Source organism: Miniopterus schreibersii (genome assembly GCF_964146895.1).
Source record: "Miniopterus schreibersii genome assembly, chromosome: 9".
NCBI lineage: Eukaryota > Metazoa > Chordata > Mammalia > Chiroptera > Miniopteridae > Miniopterus > Miniopterus schreibersii.
In genome coordinates this window covers 10,586,897-10,612,627 of record NC_138118.1, presented here as the reverse complement: position 1 = coordinate 10,612,627, position 25,731 = coordinate 10,586,897, and the positions used below count along the sequence as shown (strand labels likewise).

Here is a 25,731-nt window from a genome sequence, read left to right as displayed (position 1 = left end):
CGGCTGTGTGTTTTTGCAAAGCGTAGCGGATTTACCGCGACACGTTCCCACCTGGAAAGACTGGGCTCGAGTGTCTTCGGGAGTCGCAAAGCGACCCTGCGTTCCCCCGGGGACGGGACCGGGCGGCGGCGATTGCCGAGGTCCCGATGGAGAGACGGCAGATGGAAAGCGGGGCTCCGGGCGCGGACGGGGCCGGGAGCGGAACGCAGCCGGGAGCCAAGGCTGTCATCTTGGCGCGGAAGAGCCGCCAAATCAGAGAGCAGAGGGGATTTCATTGGAGGGGCGCCTTCCACCGCGATGCACCCCCGTCAGAGGGCAGGGAAATCGTCACTGTTCCCTCTGCAGCCGTCCGCCCGCCGCCGAGCGAACCCGCGCGCCCCGCGGAGCCGCTCGCCCGCCCCATGCCCCAGGCGCGCGGCGCGGAGACCCGCTCCCGCGAGCGCACGCGCGCGCACCCCCGCGCAGGCACACACACGCACGCACACTCACGCCCGCCTGCGGGTTGGCCAGAGTCTCGCTCCCGCAGATCCGCTTCCAAACAGCCCCGGGCGCCGAAGTCGGTGCCGCCGCCGCCGCGCCTCATTACTACTTTCCAAGCACTTGGGTGGAGACATGCGCCCCGCCCCGCTCGCCGGTGCGTCCGGCTCTCGCCTCTATGTTGCGCTCCGGGCTCATCTTCTCCGCGGCAGCCAGGTTCGCAAGTCCTTCTGGCTTCCCCTTGGGGGCTTTGGGGTGCAGGGCGGCGGCAGCCTCGCTTTCACTTCGGCCCAAAGCGCCGAGGGGCTCCCGACCGGCCAGGCGACCCTGGGACACCCGGGCGAGATGCGCGGCTCCCGCCCGAACCTCTGGGTCCGCGCTCTCCCCGCCTCCCCGCCCCACCCCTCCGGGTGTCGCCGCGCCAACTAATCTTTTCTTTTTCTCTCGGAAGATCCAGGGAGAAGGCGAGCGGTCGGCTGGCTTAGGACTCTGAGCCCTGCGCAGCTCGCGCCGCGCGGTCAGCCCCGAACCCGCGAGGGCCGCGCGCCCCGCCGGCCCGCACCGAGGACGCCGCAGCCCCGGAGGCGGCAGGTAAGGGCGCCGCTCGCCCAGCTCCCCGCGCGCCCGCCCAGGGGCCCCGGCGCGCCGCGGTCGCTCGGCGTCTCCAGACCCGGGCGCGAGGGGTGGGGGCTGGGACGCGGGGCGATGCGCCCCCGCGAGCGCGGGTTCTCGGACGGAAACTTTCGCTCCCGGGGCTCGGAGGGCCGAGGGCAGCGACGGCGGGTCTGGCAGGAGGGGCGGATGGGGCCCCGCGCGGGGCAGGGGCTGGTTCCGCGGGTCACTGAGTCCCGCGGAAGGTGGAAGGCGGCCTGGGAGCCGCGCGGCCGGGGCGCCATCGCTCCCTCTGCCACCCGCCGCCCCTCCATGCCACCCCTCCGCTGGCACCCCTCCATGCCGCCCCTCCACGCCGCCCCTCCACGCCGCCCCTCCATGCCGCCCCTCCACGCCGCCCCTCCACGCCGCCCCTCCGGCTCCCCGAGACGCCGCCAGGAACAGACACGGAGAGCTTCGCCCTCTCCGGCCCCTCGCGCTCTCTCCTGCCCGGAGTCTGACCACGTCTTCCAGACATTTGGGGTGGAGGCGCGCGCGCCCCCCTGCTCCGCACGGTACCCCGGTTCCGCCCTTCGGTGCTGCGGTTCGTGGACCCCGACCAAGGGGCAGGGTGAGGAGAGGGACCTGCTGGCCCCGGGACGGGGGGCGGGAAGCCTCCTGCCACCCCGTCCCGTTTCAGCCGCGCACAGAAGGTGGGCTGCCGCCGAGGCTTGGGGACAGGGTCTCAGCCCCGCAGCCCGTGAGGCCCAGCCTGTGCCTTGGCTCCGCGGTGGGTCCTGGGCCGCCGCGGCGGGGCCGGGGTCCTAGGTGGGGTCGCTGCGCGCCTGGCGCCCCTGGCCGCGCGCACCTGCGGACCGGGGCCACCGCGAGTAACTTAGAGCTCGCGGCACCCGCGGGGTGCACCGCGCGGAGAGTCCACCTGGGAGCCCGGCCCGCAGCCCCTGGGGCGCCCTCAGAGGGGCGGGAGGAAGCCCGCCTAGGGGCGCTCTCAAGAGGCGAAGATCCCCCCAATAACGAGCCCGGAGAGCCCCCCTCCAGCGCCCCCGCCCCCTCTGTGTTCTCCCCCGTCGCCGCCCTCGGGGCTGCCTTGAGCCACGGAACCGCCGGACCCCACTCGCCAATCCCAGGTCGGGAGCCCAGGGCTGTCGCCGGGGCGCAAATACCGCCGGGGCGCAGAGGCGGGCGGGGGGCAGAGCCGCGCGGGCAGAGCCCAGCGCCGGCAGGGCTGCCCGCCGCATCTCACCCGAGCTGCCCTCGGGTGTCCCGGGGTGAGTTCACGGCTCTGGCACGCCTGTGACCGAGGCCACCAAGGGTGGCGGGTCTGCCAGCCCCGGCATGTTCAGCGCAGCAGAAGCGCCGCGCTCCCAGCGCCGGAATCCCGCACCCTGACTTTCTGTTTCCCGTTCATCTCCTCTCTCTCTCTCTCTTTGGTATGTTTTGCTTTTTTCCTTAGCGCTGGGTGGCAGTGGGTACCTGGCAGCCAGCCTTGCGGTGTGCCCGTCCCCTGCGCACACATGCAGCGGGCACAGGAGCGCACGTCAGTCCCCGCGCTCCCCCGCGCACGGCCGGCTCGGGCGGGCGGCCTGCATCCCGGCTCCACAGCGCCGCGCGCCTGCGGCCAGGGCCAGGGCCAGGGCCAGGGTCAGGGTCAGGGTCAGGGTCAGGGCCACTGTCAGGGCCACCGCCAGGGCCAGGGTCAGGGTCAGGGCCACGGTCAGGGTCAGGGTCAGGGTCAGGGTCAGGGCCACGGTCAGGGCCACCGCCAGGGCCAGGGCCAGGGCCAGGGCCACCGCCAGGGCCAGGGCCAGGGTCAGGGCCACGGTCAGGGCCACGGTCAGGGTCAGGCCAGGGCCACTGTCAGGGCCACCGCCAGGGCCAGGGCCAGGGCCAGCGCCAGGGCCAGGGTCAGGGCCAGGGCCAGGGCCAGGGCCACAGCCTTGGCTCCGCAGAGGACCAAGCCTGAGGATAACAGAGCCAACCCAGACTCCAAAAAAAAATCAAAAAAAAAATCATGGGCAACAGGAGAAGCCTGAGAAAAACTCGAATTTGGGATGGGGGTGGAAAGGCCCCCCCAGCTCCCTAGCAGCCTTAGAGCCCAGGGCTGCTGCGGTGCCCACCTTGACCTGAATGGAGAGGGCTCTGAAAGTGAGGCAGCTCTTAGGCTCCTGAGATCAGCCTGGCAAAGGCCCTGCCTTGTCATTTGGTTGGCAGTCTGTCTGTCTGTATACATAGTACTGAAAAGCACATGGAGGAAATGTGCGTGCGTGCGTGTGGTGTGTGTGTGTGTGTGTGACCTTTGGGGCCTTAACAACAAGGGCACTGATAATCTTAGAAGTAAACCAGTTGTTCTGGCCAAGAGACAGTTGCACCCGGGAACTCTATTAGGCTGCAGTTCAGAAAGTGGACTTTTGAGACTCTTGTCAAATGAATGGGAGGATTTTGTGCTGATAGTGTCACAGCTTTGCAGGATTCGGCAGCTCAGAACCTGAAGAAGCAGTAAGGTAATGCCAGAGGAATGTTTATTGTTATCACTGTTACTAGGGATGTGTTCCCGTGTGGCAGAGATAAGAAAATTCTATGGACTCTATATATGCTTTAGTGGGTCAAACAATTATGCCGATGAAACCCGAAAACTAAAACTTGACCCTAGGAAGGCATCAGAATTCCAGCCAAGTCTGCTTAGTGTTTTAAAACTCTGAATGAGGTGGGCGTGGGGAGAGTCCTGGGACCGGGAATTCAGGGTGGGATTCCTGACAGATGCTTGGTGTTCTTTCAGAAGAAAAAGGCGTGTTTGTTTACGGGAGGGTGTCCCCTTGTCGGAGGGGGACTGGAGTGAGAAAATAGGATTTGAATATTCCTATGGCAGTTCAAGAGAGCTCAAAGAGCCAGTGTGTTTACGGTTCTCAAGTGACTTCAGGGGTGGAGGTGGAAGAGACTAGCAGGTCTTACCTAGGCAAAGGTCCCTTTGGAAGGGTCCCCACCGTCTCTCAGCGTTAGGGTCAGAGATTGCTATCTTCACATTAAAAATCGACATTGCTCAAAATGGGACACCATGCCCTTCTTTGCCCAGCTGCAAGCAGGTGGATGTATATTCAGTGGGAATTTTCTAATTCCAGTTCCAGGGCAGGCAGCTCCCAGGTTCAAGGACACAGAAGGGAGCGGGGCAGCTTCAGAGTTGAGAGGGAAACAGCAGCCTGCAGCCTGCTGGCCCTCGGGGAGGGCGGGGAGGGCACTGACACCTACATGGGGTGGGGGGGGAGGGAGGTGGGGGGGCTGATTAGGGGGCACCTGCCTCTCAGACCCACAGCAGTGAGCAAAATTAAAACAAGTGCAAAACATGAAGGGAAATGAAGAAGAAATGGGAGAAAGAGAACAGAAACAGAAAAAACAAAGGGTAGGAACTGGTGGGAACTGTTAATAGCCACAAGCGATGGGTTCAGCTTCCATCAAAGGCGTCAGTCAGGCCTTGTTTGGGGTATGCCCGGGGGGAAAATGCCTACGGCAATCGTCTAACCTGACCACTCAGCCCTCAGCCTTAATCTTATCTTAATCTTTCTTTCCTTTACTCAGTCGGATCAAGAGCCTGAGAGAAACATTTAGCTACCCAGTTCCCCCGCAGGACTGGGTTTCTTCATTTAAACTTATGTTGGAAGTGGTTGGGCATTTCACGGTGTGGACTCTGCGTGATGTTCCTCAGTAGACGCCTCCGTATCCAACACTGTCAGTACCCTCCTTGTGGCTGTTAACACCGGGCTGTCAGTCCCTGTCGCCTGGCCCCACTTTGCCTCTCTTTGGTTCCTGGAGCGAGTGCTGGGACTGCTTTGATTAGAGGCTGTGGCAGCAAGGGCGCTGACTGGGTGCCCCAGAGCTCAGCTGGGTCCCCCAGAGCTCAGCTGGGTCCCGTGGCGGTGATGGTGGTGGGTCATTTTAGTAGCGTGTGTTTTGTGTGGTGCAAAGGAAACAGGTCATTTTCCCCGTAGAAATACATTTTCAGAGAGTGTGTTCTAAGTCCTGGCACTGTCCCAAGTACCTTACATGTGTCGTGTTATCTGTTCTGTCAGAGCTTTGTCCCCCTGTTCAAGACAGTCTCTGGCACATCCTAGGAGGTTATTAAGTGTTTGTTAAATGTGTGAATAGGCGAATCCATCTTCTCATTGCAACAATCCTATGAAATAGATGTTATTTTACAGATGAGGAAACCAGAATTCAGAGGGTCAGGTATGGCCCCAGATCATACAGCTAGTGAGCTGCAGCCGCCGGATTCACACTCAGGCCTGTTGGTCCAGGCTGTCTTCTGCGGTGCCGATCGGCTCCATGAATTGTCGTAGCGCCTTTTGCCCTGTGGTGCGTGGCGTTCTAGGGTGCTCTCCCCCTCCTTTTAATTCAGTTCTGCATATTCTTGCTGGATCCCCTCGACCCTAAGTGAGGGAGATCCAGAGCCAACTAGATTCTCAGTTGGCACAACACGCTTGTTCTGATTAACCAGTGATTGCCTCTGGCAGCGGGAAACAACGGCACCAAAATTACCTTATATTTTGGCAGATGCCATTTCTACCCACAGCCCTGCTGAGAATTTCTTTGTCTAGTGCCAAAGGATGAAGGAGAATTGTGTGAGCTTCCAGTTTAACTCGCAGCCCATGTCGCTGAACTGGATCAGGAGGCTTTCCCAGCCCGATGCCTAACTGGGAGCTGCACACATCCCACCCAGCCTGCAGCCTGGTGGGCTCCTCGTTCGGCCAGGCTGACCGAGTGCCTCTCTTTATTAAGGCTGCTCGTGCTCGAGGGTCTGAATTGCAAGGGCAGCTTTTAATTTCAGTTAGAAGACTTACCCACCTTTGCTTTGAAAGGCAGAATGTGACTCTGGGAAGCTGCTCTTAGCTAAGGGTGAGGTAGGTTCTGGCTGGTTTGCCTCTTTCCATACTTTCCATATTCTTGTCTTTATTTCCCTCCCCCCCCCCATGTTCAAGATCCTTCCTTTATATTGTGACCTAAATACACAATCATCTTAACTGGTGCTGTTACCATGGTAATGTTTCGTGGTAGATAAGGGTACGTACTGAAAAATCGGTGTGTTTCGCGAGCAATGGGATCCCTTTTCTGTTTCCCTCTCTCCCAAATCCCGGCTCTCACCGAATGATGCCCTCTGGTGTTCAGGAACAGGAAGCACATGACTCTGGAGAGGGCAAGAACATCGTTTTTAAAACTTGGAATTTCAATTATAATTTGAAATGGACAAAAACAAGAAGACTTTTAATTAGTATATTTTTAAGCAAAGAGATTTAGTGGAAGACATTCCTTGCCTGGGCATATAAAGTGCAGTTTGCTGTGTAGAATTCTAGAAAATTACGGGAAAGGAGGGATATTTATTTATACCCTTAGGTGTTTAACATTGTTGTGAAAATATTTCTATAACAGACAAAGATATTCTATTGAGATATTTCTGGAAGAAGAAGCTAATGGAATGTTCTATACCTTTAAGTCTTTAAAACTTCAAAATGGAAATCTTTGTCTTTAAAATGGGAATGTTTTTCTTCTATTTCCTATATATTACATATAATATAATTTTACATATTATATATTGCATGTTATATATTATATTTATATATTATATATTTTACATATATATGTAAAGTTATATATATAATTTGTTGTTGCTTTGTTATGGGGGAAACTTGGAAGTTTATTCCATATTATTGTGTGAAGAGTAATATCAATCTGTGCATTATTATTAATCAAAAATTACATGACAAATTGGAAGTGAGGTTGACCTGCTATAAACATGTCTTCTTTCTTCCTCACTCCAAATTCTACTGTCACCGTCTAATGGTATCACCAAGTCAAACCTGCCTCTGAGACGCATCCAGAATTCACTCCCCCTCTCCATCCACACGCCTTTATCCGACCTTCAGCATCTCTCGCGTGGCCGACCACCAGAGCCTCATGTTTTGAACTGGTCTCCCCCCTCCAGTCTTTCCTTGGTCCAATCTATGCCTCACACCAACAGACACCCCTTCTCGAAAGCAAATCTGAACAGGCCTTTCTCTTACGAAAAGTCCTTCACTGTTGCTCAACTGTCTGAGATAAACTCTAAAGTCCAGCCCGCGTGAGATGTCCCAGAACTGATCAAAGCCTTTGTGCCAAGCCGTGTGTCCACCAGCCACTCCTTCACTGCTCCCCAACTGCACGAGGAAATAGTACCCATAAACAGCGTAGGGGAATGACTGGCACCGAGTAAATGCTGAATAAATATTGGCCAATATATTTATTTATCTTTAACCTTTTCCCCTTTCTGCCCCCCCCTCTTCATCTAACTTATTAGTATAATACAAATAAGCAACAGTGAGCATCACACTTATATTAGCCGCCCCCCCAATATATTTCTGGGGAGCTAGCTGCACGGTCCCCAAGTTCCTCTGTGCTCTCTCCCATCCAGTGTCCGGTCTGGGTTCTCATTACTAATCTGCTGGCCCAGCAGCTGGCAGCCGCCTCTTCTTCTTGCCCGGCCTGGTGGAGGGGTTCAGGAGAGTGAGGGAATTGTCTGAAATATTAAGGGGGATACATTTTTTTTTAAATTCTCTTTTTAAAAATATATTTTTATTGATTTCAGAGAGAGAGAAAGGGAGAGGGAGAGAGAGAGAGAAACATCAATGATGAGAGTCATTGATCCGCTGCCTCCTGCGCGCCCCCCGCTGGGGGATGAGCTGGCGCCCCGGGCCTGTGCCCCGACAGGGAATCGAACCTCGACCTCCTGGATCCTAGGTCGATGCTCAACCGCTGAGCCACCCCGGCTGGGCACTGGGGATACACTGTGCTGTTTCTTTTGCAAAATGTTGGTGCTCTGTGCTGATCCCCAGTAACTGATATAACACAGTGTCTCCTCCAGGAATGAGAAAGCGATCACGATGCTTCCTGTGGTGTTGCTCGCCCTGGTCATGAGGATAATTATTGCCCAGTAATAAAGCAAAGAAGCTCTCCCTTAGCTCCCAGCTAGGCCAAGCCAGTAAAAGAGATGGAATAATATAGGAAGGCGAGCCTATCATTTCTTGATTATTTAATTAACTGCTAAGGAGCTTTTTAGGAGGAGTGAGATGGAGACCTAGAGAATCACCTGAAGGTAATCTCCCTCACTCTTCATAAAAGCTAAGCATGAAATAATTTGATGGGGGGGTGCGGAGAACATATATTACACCCACAATTTCATATTATTGAACGAGATGATTTTCTAATACTCTGCGCCTTCCTTGGCACTGCTCCAGAGGGAAGAGGCTTCTATCACATAACCAGCGTGAACATGGAAAATGATTGGGAAACTACTTAATTGAGCTTTAGGGTACTTGGTTTCATTTTGGGGAGAAGATAGAGAGCAGCCCCAGGGCCAAAGTGTTTCCCAGACCTGCCTGCTGTTTCTTGTTTCATCCTCAAAATTACTTTTTTATCAGATTTTATCAGTGGAGTGGGCAACTATATCTTCATGTGGAAACCTAATATTACAGGCTCCCTTTCTCTCTTTGATTTGTGTGCCGGGATTACTGATGGGCAGGGAGCCGTGGGTGATGCGGGTTTAATTTCTGTGGTCTTTGGACAGTGGGTGTCACTCAAAGATAAAAAAGAAGTCACAATTGTGCTTTTATTTTAACTTGAGCTTGACTGGATATTTTCCATGACTGGATATTTCCACGTTAGGGGAAATTTCAGAATTTTGGATGAAATACTCTTCTGTGACAGTAATGACAATAAAAACAATGGACTGGCCACCGCTCTTTCTCGAGTGTCTACCAAGGTTTAGGACCTGTGCCATTTCTTTATATATGTTATTCCTATACCTCAAGCCAGCCCTGTGGGGTAGATGTTTGTTATTTATTCTTGGATGTGTAGAAATTGGGGCTCGTTGACACTAAATAGCTTGTTCTGGGCGTAAGGGTGAGTTTGTTGCTTTGGGCAATCAGTCTCAAGTCTAGCCTCAAAGGTATGTTAAAAAAAATTTGAGTCTTGTCAGTTTTGTTTTACTATTTCATAAGCAGTCTCTATAAAAGAATATCCCATTATATTATTCAACATCTAATTCTGATAAAGCCAAGGAAAAAGGGAGAGGGAAGAAAAAGACATAGAAGCTCATCACTCTCTGAGTCCGTGTTCAGAAAGTGGAATCAGGACAACAGAGTTTAAGTTGGAGGAATCATTCTCAGGTGAGGCTGAGACTCTGTCCTGAATGCTCACCCCCTGGCTTAGTCCAGTTGGTCTTCCCATTTGAAGACACCTGTTCATTTAGGCCCTGGGGAGCTCTTTCTAGGCACAGCGGTGGGAAGAGTCTCAGTAAGGCTTCCAGCTCCGGCAATTCTAAGGCATAAAATAAGATTTCATGAACATTTATGAAACGCATGTATGTTGGAACATTTCTGTTGACTATAAAAAACACTATGTGTTAGCAAAAATACTGTTTGATCTCCTCTATTTTGTACTGTTCTATCTATTCCATTTCTCTGCAAGACAGTTGCTGTTACTTAACATTAACGTCTGCATCGCAGATATAAAACAAAAGGCCAAAGGAGCTAATTATTCAGAGGGAAGACCCATCAGCAGATTAATTCCATTCCTGTTTACATGTCCACAGTCAACTCTGTTTGCGTCCCAAGTCACCCAAGAATCATTAGTGTCTATTGGTAAATGATAATACCAGCTAATTTTTTACAATTAATTGAAATCTCACGCTCTTACATTGTGATATCAGTCAATATTTTTACATTCCGACACTTTTAATCAAGGACTATTTTTCACAAGGGAGCTACAATGAGGCCCTAATTAATTAAAGTGGCAATTGCTCGTCTCCCTCGCAGTTTGTTGGTTACATAACACATTCTTTAGAAAATTCACATCCTTCCCACTCTTCTTTAAAACTCCCCCACTTTTAAGGCGCTCCCTTGGCTTCTGTCTCTCAACAAATTTACTGAAAATTCAAATTATTTTTATTTTCAAGCAGGGGTATGGAAAAGAGGTCATATTTATTCCCCAGCAAGTTTCCATATTCAGACAAAATAAAATGACATCCTCCTATCACTGAAATGTTCAGAGAGAATCCCCGGGGTGGCCTTCATGGGAGGGAGGTTGTCACACGTCTCTCCTTTGATGTTCCCTGGGTTATTTCAGCCCCTTGATCACAATGCAAGATCCCATGGTCGGTTCCTCTTGGATCTTTCTTTCGTTTCTCAGTCCTCAGCTACTTAATTGCTCCTGTCTCTCTGTGGCTGTTTCAGAGTTTACGGTTGATTATATTTTCCTCTGGTTTATTCCCATTATTTTAGTAGACATCGAATCTAGAGAGGTGGCTATAATTGGCAGCCCTGCTCTCGTCTCCCTTAATAGACTTTGCTCTAATTCCCATATTTCAGCCCCTCTTGGTGGGAGATGCATTTGCAGAAATAATTGGTGGTGACTGAATCCACTAGCTGATTTTCCCTAAGACTTAGGAATTCCAGGTCATTGAAACCACTGCGCCCTATATCGGTCAGCTTTTCTCAAGGCCATGATTCTCATTTGCCATTTTAAATTAACCTGTGTGACTTCCTCCTTCCACTTGCAGCAAATATTTGACTCCTTTTTAACATGATTTTTTTTCTTCCAAACTCCCATGCACTCTTATTTTACTTTTCCAATATAATTGAAAATGAAGCCGTATCACTTGCTTAATTACCTACAATTCAAAATGCGTTTTTTCATTCCTAGGTGTAATTATTGAACGACAACTTTTCTTGCTGCATTCCTGTGTTTTTTAACAGATTATTTCTAGAGCAGTTTTAGGTTCACAGCAAAATTGCACAGGAAGAACAGAAAGTTCTCATGCACCTGTCCTCGTCCACTAACAGCCTCCCCCCATCAGCGTCCTGCGCCCGAGTGGCACACTGGTTACAATGAAGGGACCTACACTGACACATCAAGGTGGCCCGAAGGTCATAGTTTACACTCCCGCTTTGTGTTGTATGACCTGTGGGTTTTGACAAATGCGTAGGCGTGTACCCACCATAGCATCACAAAGAATAGTTTCATTGCTCTAAAAATCCCCTGTGCTGCCTTATTTATCCCTCCCTCCCTCCCTCTTAACCTTCAGCAACGACGCACCTTCTTACTGTCTTTGTGATTTTGCTTTTTTTCAGAACGTCATATAGTTGGAACCGTGCAGTCTGTGGCCTTTGCAGATTTTCTTTCACTTAGCGATAGGCTTCCAAGTTTCCTCCGTGTCCCCTCATAGCTTGAGAGCTCATTTCTTTTTGGTGCCGAATAATATTTCATTGCATTTGTTTTTCTTTGGTATGTTCACTAAATCAGTAAATGTTTTCCCTTCTTGAAGATACATTTCAGCTATTCATTAGAGAAATTGTTGTTGTTTTTTCATTTCAACACGTATACTGTATTATTTTATTCTTGTGCAGTATTTGATTTTCTCTAATCTTGCATTTCCACTTTCTTAAATTTTGGAACTTTCCAATAATGCCCACAGCATTTGTTACATTCTGAATATTTTAATTCTATCTCTTTTCCCTCTAACCCACCCTCTTCCTATTTCAACACTTAAGGAGATGATAGCATTGTTGCTTGGCATCTTGTGGTTTTTATATAACTATTTTTATTTTCCCATTCTGCTTTTCACAAGATTTATTTAGTTATTTATTTTGGAATTCAGGTAACAGAAATCTTCCACCTCTCTGTTTAACGACTTAGATGGTTAGTTTACCGAGTTTTGGCAACGCCTCTGCTCCTTGAGTCTGTAAATACGAGGAGAGGGAGTAAAGATAACACAGAGCTGGTTCTTTTCTGTTTCTCTTTCCTAATTGATCTTCCGAGCCCCAGCCCACACGCTCGTGATGACGCCAAAAACTTACCCAATATGCTTCTCCTGCCCCTTCAGTGGAGCTCTATAAATCTTAATCTGTTTTCCTAATAGCAGACAGAGTATTCTTATTTGTATTTGAGAAGTAAAAGACATCCTAAGAGGTTATTCCAGATTCCTCCGAGTTCTGCCCTTTCCTCTTTCTCTGCCTTTATTTATTGGAGAGAGAGAGAGAGATTGATTTGTTGTTTCACTTATTTATGAAATCATTAGTTGGTTCTTGTATGTGCCCTGACCAGGGATCGAACCTGCAACCTTGATGTATGGGGACAACCCTCTAACCACCTGAGCTACCTGGCCAGGGCCAAGATTTAAATTTTTAAAATTCTTCTTGGCATTGAACCTTGTGCCTGGTTCTGTTCCTGTCACATTGCAGAGCCCAACAAATGTGTGGTTTTTTTTAATGATGATTTTATGCCACTAGTCTGCTAGGAGTCTGAAGTGCCTTGCTACCCAAGTCTGCTCTTCTCTTGGTTTCATAACCGCAAGTCATCATTTTCTGAAATAGCTCAAAGAAACTCTCATTCTAGGTAAAATTTTCCTTTCAGAATAGATCTTCCCTTCTGACAAATTTTCCTGCTTCACCTAACCCTGAGCAAAGTTTTCTGTGGGCTACCTTTGCAGGTATATAGTAGTGTTTTTACTTTATTTAAGTTGAAGTTAATTAATATCTAGGCCATGAACTTTTAAAGGGATCTACCTTGTTGTTGTTTTTACTGTTCCACTTATTTATGCATCCATTGATTGATTCTCTTTTTAATCTTTATTGTTGAAAGTATTACAGATGTCCTCTTTTTTCCCCATGGACCCCCTTCACCCCGCACCTGTCCCACCCCAGGCCTTCTCCACACTCTTATCTGTGTCCCTGGGTTAAGCATATACACATGTAAGTTCTTTGGCTAATCTCTTTCTTCCCACCTCCACCCCTGCGTTCCCACCTTGTTTGTGTTTATGTGTAACACATCTTGAAACAAATTCTAGTTAACACAGATCACAGCCCACTCTTTTTCTCCCCACCCTAGGATGGAGTCACAGCACCACTGACTCTTCTTGCTTGACTCCGTCTACAAGAGAAATGACCAAAGGTGAAGAACGACTTACGTCCTGAACCTGAGTGCCATTCTGGAGAGCTTGCCATGCCCTAGCTTTGGTCTCATGCATGGAATCGGAACATTCATTTATTTGTTCTTTTGTTTGTTTATCCAACAGATATTTACTGAACATTTATTTTGTGCACGGCACTGAGCTGTGAGCCCGCTTTTCCGCATTTTCACCCCCCCTCGGGCAGGCTTAGGGCCCCATCGCCGCGCCGCTGCGGCATTGGCGGTTGTGGCATAGCTGCTCCCCGGCCGCCCCCACCTCCTGAGAGCTTCCGAAGGAAAGAAAGGCTCCCACCCCTTTCCCCGATGTCTTTCTACTCTCAGGCGGTAGAAAGTAGTGGCAAACGGGGAAAGCATTAAGCACTACAAACTGGTAGCTACAGAATAGCCTCAGAGATATAGATTTCAGCATAGGGGACAGTAATATCAATAATAGTCAATATCAAATAGTCAATAGTCAATATCAAGTCAATAGTCAATAATATTGACACTAGTCAATAATGTCAAGATAAATATGTATGGGCCCAGGAGGCCCACTCTGTCAAGTACATGATTTTCTAACCACTCTGCTGTCCATTGGAAACTAATACAGAATGATATTGGATGTAAATTATAATTGAAAAATTACAAAGTAGAATATGTACTTTGGAGACAATTGTACCATGGTCAGTTTACCTCTTATTCCTTCAACTTCGTAGATTTAAGAATTTAGCAAAGTATTCAGCATCACATAGGTTGACGCCTTTATTTTGGAGTTAAGGAGACTGTGACCAAGAAATAACAGGGAGTTGTCCTGTGAGTGACAATGACTTGAGGTGCTAGGGCTAGGATTTGGGGTTGGACATCCTGACACCCAAGCCATTGTCAGTCTTATACCCTGTCATGACTGCCCCTAAGAAATGTTCCACCTGATTATTCTTGATCTTAGAGTTTAATTCCTTCTCAGAATGATCTGAGCTAAAAAACTAAAAAACAAAAACAACAGACAAACAAAAAATCTTCCTATTCTTTCCTCCTCATTTGTGTGGGCTCTCTGATTGTTTTTCCATCTCCCCCCTTCTGTCTCCCTGATGTTTTACCGTGGAGTCTCCTAATGCAGTGGGAAGATTTTGTTGGAAAGGCTGAAGTTCAAACATGAGTGACTGAGAAAACTTTAACAGCAGACAGGACGTGAGGCCAACCTCTCAGGACATGGATGACCATCATGTCACCCTTCTGGTCCCCTGCTAAGGATCTGCCCTGGTTCAAGGAGCTACTCCAGTCTTGAGAGATACTCTCCTTTTCTGCTTTGAGAAGGTGGGGAGACCTCATCTATTCATTTTTGCCGAACTGCATATAAATAATTAGCGTTTTTATTCATCCTGGCAGTATCTATTTAGACCAATGTATTTTTTTAAATATGGTTTTATTGATTTCAGAGAGAGGAAGGGAGAGGAAGAGAGAGAGAGAAACATCAATAATGAGAGAGTCATTGATCGGCTGCCTCCTGCACGCCCCCCACTGCGGATGGAGCCTGCAACCCGGGCCTGGGCCCCGACCAGGAATCGAACCCTGACCTCCTGGTTCATAGGTCGACGCTCAACCACTGAGCCATGGTGGCCGAGCTAGACCAATATTTTTAAAATAATGTTGATACTTATAAAAAGATACCAACTCAGCCTTTTAACCTGACATAATGAAGAATAATTGAAAATAAATTACACAATGTATTTTCCCCTGAAGATGTATTACAACTTTTGAAAAGCCGAGGGAAGTAAGATGGATGCAGCCTTTTAGAAAATAACATTAAAGTCCACTTTTTTCTTCTGCTCCCCCATCTCACGAGGTCATTAGGAAACTCTGTTGTCGCATCTCCTGCCAAATTGGCAAAAATTGTCCATGCAGTATCTTTAGAGTAAGAAAAACGGACAAATTGGAAAGCTGTAGCTTGATGTCATCTCTCCCAATACTGTCGATGTACGTTTCTCCCAAATAGCAGATGACTTCATCTTGAAGTCCTGATAGCCATCAACGTAATCAGCTTTGCCACAAATACTTTCAAAATGAAATGCCCACATATATATATTTTTTAGTTGTCTTTTTGCTTTGTTTTATATCAGAAGAAAGTGAACAGGAGAAGCAGTTGGTAGTGAGCTGCGGAATTGGTGTTGTCTGGGACACTGGGCGTTTCATGGTCCAGAGAAAGTCACAGTGAGGTGGCAAAATGCTCCCTCAGACCACTGTCACTCACGGGGGGACGTGATGTGCTCCGGGGGAATGTTGGGCAGGCACTTGCAAAGCTATTTTGAGAGGTGTCTGGAGCTGTGAGAGGACAGGGAAGCGTAGGAGAACATGCCAGAAGCCTTGTTTGTAAATCCTGGATTTTCTTTAGGGGCTATTCAGTCCCCAAATCACAGGGCGCTTTGCCAGGAAATAAAGCTGCTTATCTTGCCTCACTAGAGGAGCATTTCACACTAAATGAAAACCCCAAATTAAAATGAGGACATTTCCACCAAAATCGCAGGAAGTCGTTCTGTTTGTTTGTTTTGTGTTTCTCGGGTGTGAGCTCCCCAAGCAGATCAAGGGGCTGGTGCCATTAGTCGGTTCCAGTGAGCGGTCATCACAGGACAGACAGGACGTGGTGTCCAGAGGACCTGTGTTTGAGGGGACAGAATCCAAGTCACCTCCACACTCATCTTCACAGAGGCTCAAAGAAAACCCATTTGGGCGAGAATGACATTCTTTCTTTGGCAGATTGAACCACCTTAAATAACGATGGAGAAAGGGGAGACAGGTCCCCGGCCCAGCGTTTCCCACATTTTTTGGTCTCTGGAACCCCTGGAGATCCCCAAGGGAGCTGGAGCAGAGCTTGCTCCAAAGATGAGCAGGCCTGGGGGGCTCCCTTCCACCTCAGCCCTGTCTGTAAAAGAACCCACATTCTGCAGGTATCATCTACATACATGTGAAGGGGACATTGTTCGTATTTAAAACGGAGAGAGAAAAAGGCACCACTCATGTCAGTGTCATTCTCACCTCATCGCTCTGTGTCCCTGCAGCGCCCGGTCAGCTTTTGTATCCAAAGCACATGTACGTGCTTTCTAAGGGTCAGGTGCTGATCCACTGGAAATACTTGTTTAGTCATTTATTGCTGCAAAATTGGGTATAGCCAGGAACTCTGCTGGACACCTGGGACACCAAGAGGATGACGTTAATTAATCATAATCCCAGCCCTTACAGCCTGTCCCGGGAGATAAAGTGAGGGGCAAACAATGATGCGCCATGTACAGGTGCTGAGACAGAGGTGCTTGGACTCCTGCAATTGAGGGGAGAAGAGGGACCAACCCAACTGGGGCTTGGTTTAATAGAGCATTTAGAGAGTGGGTCGGCTGGCTGGGGATCTTAGTCAGCCTGGGGTCCTATAGCAAATACACCATAGACCAGGTGGCTTTAACAACACACTGCAGTTGAGCGTAAGATATGAAGAGCCCGGCCAGTGTTGCTCAGTGGTTGAGCATCAACCTGTGGACCAGGAGGTCACGGTTCGATTCCCGGTCAGGGCACATGCCCGGGTTGCAGGCTTCATTCCCAGCGGGGGGGCGTGCAGGACTCAGCCGATCAGTGACTCTCTCATCACTGATGTTTCTCTCTCTCTCTCCCCATCTCCCTTCCCCTCTCTGAAGTCAATAAAAAAAATTTAAAAAGATATGAAGGAATAATTGTACTATAACTTATGGAGCAATGACTGTCACAACAGAGTAAAGAAAAAGTATCAAAATATGTAAAGCACACATCAGGAGGTCAGAAATGGAATAGTGTGGGTTTGAGCAAATCGCTCCTTAGGTTTGCAGGTGGCTTTAGAGTTCCCAAAGCTCACCGTTGCGTTGTTTTAGGGCAGGGATTGGGCCAAGTACATACAGCCTTGACCTGTTTCTATACGGCCTCTAGCCAGGAATGTTTTCTGCGTTATTAAAGGGTTGTTAAAAGAATAAAAGGCCCAGAGCCACATGTGGGTAGGACAGACTGTACTAGGGAATCTACCTGCTAATTGTCATATGTTCCTGCTCTTGTTTAGCATTCCTCTGGTTTCCTCGATTTATGTATTTTTTCTTTTTTTTAAGTTTTTTTTTTTAATATGCCTATATTGATTTCAGAGAGAGGAAGGGGGAGAGAGAGATAGAAACATCAATGATGAGAGAGTCATTGACCAGTTGCCTTCTGCACGGCCCTGCTGGGGATCAAGCCTGAAACCAGGGCATGTGCCCCAACCGGGAATCCAACCGTGATCTCCCAGATCCTAGGTCAATGCTCAACTGCTGAGCCACGCTGGCTGGGCTATTTTTTCTTTTTTTTATATATCTTATAAGCCATTTCAAATCTCTTGAGACACAGGTGTATAAATACTGAAAAGGCAAAAAGTAAGAAAAGAGAAAGACTGCACCACAGAGACCAAATGTGACATCGCCTTCGATAATATTTCCTACCCGACGCTTTACGAACAAGTTTCCTGACCCCTCTTTTAGAAGATGCTCGCAGAGGCTCGTAGTTCTCCTGAAATGTAACTAGTTCTTCTCAGTTCCAGGTGAGACAAAGGCAAGGTGGGGAAGCAACGCGGCCCCACTGCCTGCCGTGTGGGTTAAGGAAACTTGATTTGTTGAGGTGGCTCTGACAAGGTCTGTATCCCATTGTCCATAAATCACCTGGTGGATCAGGTGTCTCAGTTTGGGTTTCAGGACACAGGTCTGTCTCTTGATCTTTGTGCTTAATTCCCACTTTCTTGAAGCCATAGTTGTGGGTTAGTTAATAAGAACTTAAAATAAACAATACTTTGTTAAAGAAAAACACTTTACAGTTTGTAATGTACTCTCAGATCTATCACCTCATTTTATTGTAATAAAATCTCCAAAAGATTCATAATAACATTGAGGAAATTCAGAATCAGCGCAGTCTCAGGGGCCTTGTCCGTGGCTTGAGTGGGAATGCAGAAGGCCCAGCTCCTACCGGACTCTCCCATCGGTCCTCACAGAAATGCCCTGGAGGGTGTGACAAAAGTCAGCTGCAAGCTCGCCTGTGATAAATCCTCTAGGTGGACCTCAAGGAAGCCGATTAAGAATGATGGGTGCAAATTTTGCTCTTGAATCAACTCACCCTCAAAGAACAGGGACTTCACGGTGGGACTCAAACCCTCGCTGACCCTGTCACACAGGGAGGAGTGTGTCTCCACCCGAGGAGACTAGGCGTCCACTCAGGGGAAGTGAAAAAGAAGTGCCTGAGGCCTGATCCCTGCGAAGCAGCCCCCTTTGTGGGACACTGAGGATATATATATATATATATATATATATATATATATATATATATGTATGTGTAATATATACATACACACACACACACACATAATTTTCCTTGGAACTGCCTTGTGACCTGACTGTGGGCCCATTTTACAGCTGAAGAATCGTGTATGGAGAGGAAAATTTCCCTCTCGGGAGGTGCCTCGGGGGCCACCCTTGATTCACTGAGGCGACCCCGGTGGGAATTCGGGGGGAAGCAGACCTGAAGGACAGCTGCCTGCAGGATTTGAAATCCCTCTGGGTGGGCCTAGGTATACCCAGGGAGCCTGGAGAAGAGCTCTCTGGGACGCCCTGACAGATACCCTTCCCCGGGCCGAGTGTGGAGGGGCCGCCCCAGCCCCTTTGTCTCCCTTGCCCCGGCTCTGCTGGCCCTGCTGCTTTGCGCTGTCTCTAAAGAGTTGAATTTTACCTCTGTGCTGCCGTCCCCCGCAGAGAACCTGAACCTCAAGGCGCAGCGTAGTCCATGGGCCCCTCCTGTGGAACCTAAGAAAGGCTCTTCTCCTTGGCATGGGGAGGAGTTGAACCCCCTGCCCCCTGGTGTCCTGTAATGTGCACAGCCGTGCCCGTCCTGCGCTGGGCAGAGCAGAGGCCTGGTACCTCTGGGAGCCTTCCTGCTTTCCCCCTGTTTCAGCCTAAAGTGACATGTGGACCTGTGGTGTTGGAAGGTGTGGGACTTCAGTGAGAACTATTTTAGCAGGTTCTCAGGACGGATTCACCGGCGTGAGTAGGAATAACTTTTTTCAAGTCACACCAATCCTCTGCCCTCCATCTCCAGGGCAAAAGCTCTCTGCTAGGGAACAGGCTTCGAGGTTTTAAGGGTTAGCATTTCCTCTTGCCAGCTTGTTGACGAGCCCCACGCCTCACAGTTTCTCTTAATTTGAAATGGGGCTATGATCTGTTTTATTTCCTCCAAGGGGACAATCCTAAGAATAGTTATTCTGGTTAATAAGGTGATTTGGGAGCTTCAGAGAAATGTTGATGTGATTATTTCAATTGAAAGTGATCACTTCTTCAAGAAAATAACTTTCCCGTCTCCCAGCCCCGTTTGCACTGCCCTCATTTCCTTCTGAGTTATTGCTCTTGGGTCCTGTGACTATCTTCAGTACCGACGGGCAGACGTGTTCTGAGAAAGGCTGGCCGGGTGAGGTCGTGGGCTCAGTTATCACCGAATACAGGCCCTTTCCAGGCCGCTTTGTGTGTGCTGGGAGCCACTTATTTTTACAATGAGGTGACTTGATTGACTTCAGAGCACGCCTACCTCTTCTTGAGCGAAGGAAGGCGGACGATAACCATTTTATACCTGCTGCATATTTACTGCGTTCACGCTTATTTTTGCATCTATTGCTCCCTCTACAAGCCTGTGAGGTGGGTGTTATCACTGATTTCCAGGTGAGGAAATGAGTATTTAAGAGCTTGTCCAGTCTCAGCTTTAAGTATATGACAGAATCAGGAAACAAATCACTTTTTCCAACTCAAGTGCACTGAACCTTTCTCCCAAAAGGTGGCCCTCAGGACCTCACCTTACCTGCAGCTTCTTGGTTTCTATAAAGGATATTGCCAGTACCTCCACTTCTGACTTCATAAGCTCAGTCAAGAGTCAGAAGAAATACATTTGGAAACATTTCATAAATACTGAAAATGCTATGCAAAGGAGTGTGCTAAAGTTATTATTACCATTCATAATAACTTAGATTCAAATAAAACCTCCAACCCCTTTTATTTGGTTTGTTTATCTACGTAGTACTATTACAGGGATGCTGTTTTTTTGGTTGTTGTTAAACCTCAGCTGAGGATATTTTTTCCATTGCCTTTTCAGAGAGAGTGGAGGGGAGGGAGGGAGAGGGAGAGAGAGAGAGAAACATCGATGTGAGAGAGACAGATCGACTGGTTGCCTCTCGCCTGTGCCCCCAGGGGTGACGAGTGAACCCCCAACCCAGGCATGTGCCCTTGACCAGGAATCGAACCCATGACCCTTTGGTGCACGGGCTGACCCCTCACCACTGAGCCGCACCAGCCAGGGCGCAAGGGCGCTATTTTTTATATGTTGACTGTATCTTTCAATTGTGTTTCTTGCCTTGTTAGGCTTACTCCTGTTGGACCCAGTGATATTTTACAAACATGAAGCAGACATGACACCTTGGCCACCTCCTCGGTGACTAGGATCACCTAGTGAGGAGTAAGGAATTCTCTCTGCCCTAACACGCCTTATATCCAGATGTTCCTAATTGTTTTCCTTCAAGTCCAGCATGAACCTTATCATTAATATTCCTGTAGGTATATTTTCCCCTAACCTGGGGTCATAGGTTAAAGTTATTTCCAAATTTTCAAGGAAATTCCTTTAAAACTGGGATAATAGATTCCTAATCTTGGGGAGTATTAAGAAATGTCTAGTTTGCACTTAAATTTAATTTCGGGGAGTTCTGACTTGTATCTTGCTGAGCTGCATGGGGAAGGAGGTGACAGAAATGTAATCTAAGGAAAGATGTGGTCATGTGGAAGCGCGATGTCGCCTCAGTGCCCTCCATGGCACTGCCTCTAATACCAGGCAAGACGCTGCCATGTGCACACGGCTAAGAATAACTAGCTGTTGCGATTGATCATAATATTCTGAGAAAAACGAAGGTTCCGAACAGGATATTTTGTGACCATTAGCTACCTTTCCAATTAAGTAATTTTTCTTTGCAGAATCCCCAAAGGATGTCCAGTCTCGAAAAAGGAAATTGCCATGTTCTGCAGTAGTGAGAACTTGTGACTCAGAGGCAGAAAGAAACACTGTTTACAGGTGTTCCAGGGAGAAGCCCAGAGGCCCACCTTCATCCTGGTAGCCAGAAACCATGGGTTTTGCTCTATCGAGTAATAATAGAACCTTCCAGCCTAAAGGGGGTGCAGGGCTTTAACTCTGACTTCGCCCACCTGGAGAGACTATGACAGACAGGTGTCTCCACCCAAAGACACTGTTTAGAGTAATTAAAGTTGCCCTGCATTGAGTATATCTTAAGGTCCAATTGTTATATATATACATACACATACCTTAATCGGCCTTCACCAGACCTGCAAGGTAAATATTATCTCCATTTTACAGATGAGGAAAATGACGCATAGAAAGGTGGAGTAACATGGACAGAGAGCAGAGCCAGTAAGAGCTGGAGCTAGGATTCAAATGCCAGTTAGTGTCTCTCTGTCTCTATGTCCCATTGTCACCCTTGGGAGTGGTCCTAGAAGGGGTCAGGGGTGTTTAAAGAAAAGACATTCTGGGAAGGACACTTAGAAAAAGTCAAGCAACTGAAAGCCACTACTTCAGGGCCACATTCCTTGACCTTCCATCTAGACCTGCTGACCCGCTCAACCTTCATTGTTCTTTTCTGCACTTCTCGTGTTTCTCGTGGGCTTCCCTCTTCTTTGTTATTGCGTTTGTGATACTGAAAGGGATGCTAGAAAATGAGCTCTAGCTACCAAGAGCCATTCACTCTTTTTATGGAGATAGAAAATATGTAACATACCAAATACCATTTTAAAATGTACAGCTCAGTGGCATTAGGTACAGCCACATTGCTGGGCAACCATCACCATCACCCATCTCCCACACTTTCCGCATTTCAGACCGAACCCCTGTACCCATGAAACAGTAACACCCCATTCCCCTTCACCAGCTCCCACAACCACCATTCTACTTCCTCATTTACTTTATTTATTTAGCTTTTAAAATTTTTCATTATTTATTTACTTATTTTTTTTAATTATAGTTAAAATTCAATATTTTTTTATATTAGTTTCAGGTGTACAACATAGTGGTCAGACAATCATATAATTTATGAAGTGATTCCCTTGATAATTCTAGTACCCACCTGGCATCAAACATAGTTGCTATGGTATTACTGGCTATATTCCCTGTGTTGTAACTGGACATCCCCATGGCTGTTTTTTAACTACCAATTTGTTCTTCTTAATCCCTTCACTTTTTTCACCCAGCCTCCTACCCCCTTCCCATCTGGCAACCCTCCATTTGTTCTCTCTATTTGTGAGTCTGTTTCTGTTTTTTTGTTGTTTATTTTGTTCGTTTCCCCATATAAGGGAAATCATATGGCATTTGTCTTTCTCTGTCTGACTTATTTCACTTAGCATATAACCATCTAATTCTACCCACGTAATAGCAAATTGTAAGATTTCATTCTTTTTTTATGGCCAAGTAATACTCCATTTTATACACGTACCACAGCTTCATTATCCAGTCATCTATTGATGAGCACTTGGGTTGTTTTTACATCGTGGCTGTTGTGAATAACACTGCAGTGCTGTTCCCACCTGCCTGGCATCTCTCTTTGGATGTTTCACCACATCTCTGACTTAAAGTGGTTCTAAAGTAAAATGTTGCTACCTCCTGAAACCTGTTTCCTCTCGTTCTGCATTCATCCCCACTCTGTTTCCTAGCCTTTCTCATCTCAGGAAATGGCACCACTGTCAACTAGTTTCACAGTTCTAGAAACTTAGGACTCAGTTTTTGAAATAAACATTTTAATTTTAGTATAGTTTTAGAGTTAGCAGAAAAGTTAGAGATAGTATAGAGAGTTCCCATGTGCCTCTCACCTAGTTTCCCTTGTTGTTAAATACATTAGCGTGACACATCTGACACAACTAATGAACCAATATTAATACATTATTATTAACCAAAGCATCATACTTTATTGGGATTTCCTTAGATTTTTACCCAATTTTTTTTTCTGAGATTCCTTCCACATACCACAGTAAATGCACTTGTTCTTTCTTTCTCCGTAGGCTCCTGGCACTGACAGTTTCTCAGACTTTCCTTATTTTTGATGACTTTAATCAGCTTTGAGGAGCCTTGGTCGGATATTTTGTAAAACACTCGTCAATTTTGGCGTGTCTGATGTTTCATGGTTAGGCTAAAGCTATGGTTTTCTGGAAAGGAAGACCACAGAAGATTAAGGGTACAGACTATTGCTGGAGAGAGGGACATTCATCCCTCTGCCCCTCCTGGGTTCTTATTGTTGGACTAATAATAAAATTGATACAAGACCATATCGACAGGAGAAAAAGCAATTTAATACTTGTATAGGGGAGATCATAAATGATGCTCAGAGAAAAGATGGAACCAGGCAGCCACTTATAACGTTTAGACAAACAAGAAATTCGTGAAGAACAGAACAAAGAAGCTTACGTTTGAGTGCTCTTTAGTGAGGTCTCCTCTTTTATCTTGAGCTGCCTCAATCTGGTTCTAGACCACACTTGTTTGCCTTTCAGTTTTGGTGGGGTTTTTTTCTTGTTTTTTGTCTTTTTAAACATGATATGCCCTTTTCTGCTTTGAGGCTTCTGCTTAGAGTGTATACCATATACTGTTCCCTGCACAGAGAACCTCCTCATGCTCAGCACGGAAACCATCTTCTCTTAATTGAGTCTGATTACTGGCCTTTCCCTACAAATTCAGTCTAAAATTATGACTTGGCTTATAAGCCATCTTAGCACCTTGCCTATTGCCTTCCTAGAACTTAATGCAGTCATTTATGTAACTTTTACTTTATGTCTTTAATATCCCACTAGAAGGCAGGGACAGGAGCTCCCTAATTTACCACTAAATCACCGGGACCTAAAACACTATCCGGTACTCAGCAGAGCTTAACTCTGAACGAATGAATGAATCACGTTGTCTTAGGTGAATGCCAAGCTTGACTTTGAAAGATGTGGGGAAAGGCACATGCATTGGATAATTCTTTGTATATTTAGAGCATTTCTTTTTCTTAAGTGATGGATAGCTGGTAAATTGTGCTTCATTTAATTTATTTAAGGTCAGTTCTCTTCCTTGCTTTGATGTATGAATCAGAAATATACTTGAAGAAGACAGAATGAACAAGGTCTCTTTTCTGTGACAAATAAAGGGGAAACTGCCATTTAACTCTTCAGTGAGGTGATATTGGTCTTGTGAGACTCTAGGTGGGTTATCATGCTTGATGGTCCCTGAACATCAAGAGGGTACAAACCAATAGACACACATCAAGGGAAACCAAAAAAAGATCCACGGCATGAGCAGAATGGAGAATTATGGCCTCAACTGAAAAGCAAGCAAGCAAATAAACAGATGTCAGTAAGTTACTCTGGGGCCCCAAATGACAAGCACCAAATTGGAGAAAACTCATAAATATTTGAAGATGTCTAAGGGTGAAGCCAAAGAAGAGAAAGTCATGAGACATTCTTACGAAAGTTTTTTTACTGACAGTGGCACCCAGAGTTTTCTTAATCCTGTGGTCTGATCCTTTTAGACTAGTGATGCCAAGACTTGCCGTAAAGATTCGTCTGAAAAGGCAGGAAGCAAATGTGACCTTGCATAGTGTCCCAGCACTTCTGGAAGGCTCACCAGGACAGGCAGGTGCCTGAGTTAAGATAATCTTACCATTGGTTGACCATAATGACGTAGAGTCAAGGTAATGTGTGAATTCTTTCTTCCCTTTTACCCCTGGCTCACTATTTAGGAATCACCAGTAAAGCCAAGGTTACCTGGGCCCACCTTGCCCTTCCTGGGTTGCTCCCTGATGGGGTTTTGGCTTCACTGAGAGGCTCTAACTCAGCCAAGCTTACTGAGACCCCTGAGGATCATGGTTCCTGGGCTCAACCCTGATTCCAGCCTGGTGGACCTCTGCAGTCTTGCAGGCTGTCATCGCAGGAGGTGGAGGCATTTCAAAGAAGCTTTCTACCTGATAAGGAAAGCATCTCAGCTTAATTTCTAACTCTTGTTATGCTGATAGAACAGCTTCCTACCTGAGGCAAATAGACCTTGAGCTGGGGGGTTGTGTTGACCTGGAGGCTAAAAAGAAGGAAGTTGGTAGGTGGGGAAGAAAGGAAGTCTTGGGAGCCCAGTGGAGTAATTGTATTTGATTACTGAACATGAAACAGTCTTCTTCATACATACTCTTCACATTTTATTCTGCCTTTAGTGATGTCTGTGTCTTCAATTTTTCTTTCTTCATTTTTTTCTGGCTATATGCTTCCTCGGCTGTTGACTCTTGTCGAATTCAAGACGACCTTTTCCCTCACCCTAAAGCCAGAGCGCGTTCCCCACCAAAAAGCCACCTTAGCTCTTTTTGGTTCTGTCATCATCAAATTGTGCTCAGCTTGGAGGTGACACCTCTTCACATGAATCGTTACATAAAATCATGGGAGATTACAGAGTATAAAAATAAAAACAGAAGTATCTGATCTCACAATATCCTCTCTGACCACTCCTGATAGAATGATAACATCAAGATCATCATAATAGATACACAGAGGATAGTATTAAAAATAAAAACAACCCCAAAAGATATACAGAAAATGTGACATTGGTTAT

General features: G+C 47.4%; 1 protein-coding gene across 3 annotated transcripts in view; it reads left to right on the top strand.

The window, feature by feature from the left end:
- Nucleotides 1-352: 352 nt before the first annotated feature.
- The window catches only part of CHRM2 (cholinergic receptor muscarinic 2), a 135,269-nt gene continuing 109,890 nt past the window's right edge, over nt 353-25,731 (top strand). The window contains exons 1-2 of one of the 3 annotated variants that reach the window (XM_081147901.1): nt 353-693; nt 929-1,068. The gene's annotated coding sequence lies outside the window, so the exon portion shown is untranslated. Of the gene's footprint in view, nt 694-928; nt 1,069-3,457; nt 3,591-25,731 lie in introns of those variants that run through there. The other 2 variants (XM_081147903.1, XM_081147902.1) reach the window with 2 other exon arrangements.